This window comes from Arachis ipaensis, chromosome B06 (assembly GCF_000816755.2).
Source record: "Arachis ipaensis cultivar K30076 chromosome B06, Araip1.1, whole genome shotgun sequence".
NCBI lineage: Eukaryota > Viridiplantae > Streptophyta > Magnoliopsida > Fabales > Fabaceae > Arachis > Arachis ipaensis.
In genome coordinates, this window is record NC_029790.2 from 4,974,549 (window position 1) to 4,976,205 (window position 1,657).

Consider the following 1,657-nt stretch of genomic DNA (forward strand, 5'->3'; position numbering starts at 1 on the left):
CCTTAAAACATATGATAAATAAACCTATAAAATAAATACAGTTAGTTTGGTTTGTGATACACTAAAGTCAAGGTAGAAAATAGAAATCACATTTTGCCAACTTCAAATTTTTTTAGCATAATGAGAGATTATTTTCTATGAACAATCTTAATTACTCCGACCTTAAAAGTTTTAAAGAAAATAATCGAATATAATTAAAGTTATTGTTCAATTAAAGCATGTAAACCAGTAGTGATTTACTGATCTTATGAACCTATATATGAAATTTAAATTGAATGATGATATAAAATACAAAAGGAAATAAAAAATCCATATTCAAAAACAACATTTGTACAATAACCCAGACAACAATGTATAATGTATCATTATATATTTAACATTTGATACTTTGATTTGATTGAATGCTAAGTTATACCACTATTCACTTTAAAAGAGTGGTAGAGACTAGTAATTTTTATAATTTATAACCATCAAATAATTATTAATAATATTTTTAATGATATAAGATTTTATTTAATAATATAAAATTATTTTTTTTACTAATTACATATTAATCAGAATTTAATAAAATTATTAATTTTTAAATTTTTTTATTCATTTTATTTGGTGATATAGCAATTAATGAATTAAATAATAAGTGAGAAGGAACCAGTCTCTATAAACCATACAATTTATGATGGTATGAATGAACTCCACGTGACCAAGTTCACACACAAAGCTATATGTGTCATCAGATTCTGAATTTTTCTGATTCATTCCAATCTATCACAGATCACAGATAGATATACATTGATATGATGCATTATTTTCAAGTGGCTGTGTTTTTCCAAGTCCGGCAAATATTAAAGTAATTGGAAAAAGGGTCTCTTTCATTTGATAAAGTGATATTTAAATATTTGTAGATATGGCAACCGCCACAACAGTAGTAGGAGTAGTACACTCGAGTTCCACTTTGGATATGTATGTAGGTATGGTTGCATTGTGTCACACAATCTCATAATATTCTTTTGCAGAGTTAGACCGTCAATGGAAATCATTACATACATTGCATTGCATTGCACCTCTCTCTTGTATGTTATGAGAGTTAAAGCCACCGGTTTTTTTAGTCACTTCATTCATTTCTCTAATGTGAAGAAATTATTATTTTAATATTTAATAAAACATTATTTATCCGCTAAAAATTACGCTTTTTATTTTTGTTATGGAGGCGGGATTGGGGTAGGACGGGGTTATGGAACGTGTGTGAGCATTACCAGATTGTGGTGTCAGCTAACAACAAATCGGATGGTCCGAAAAGCATTGAACAAATCGAACCATTCGCATTGTATTTCAATTCAAAAATATTTTATAATAATTAAATCGGACCATCCGATTTGATTTTCGTATAATTAAAAAAAAAAATAAAACATAGGCGGTCCGATTTGCTGCCTCAAAAATTTAAATTTTTTCTCCTTACAAATCGGACCGTAAATAATTCGGACTATCCGAATTGTATCTTACAAGAGCAGAAAAGAACTGCCCTACATTATGGTGTAATATCACCCTTCCCCATAACGTAGCATAACACGCTTAAAAATTCCATAACTAAATTAATCAGCCTAAAAATTACCTACTAAAATAGTCATCATATAATTAAAATTAATTGGTAGAATAGCTT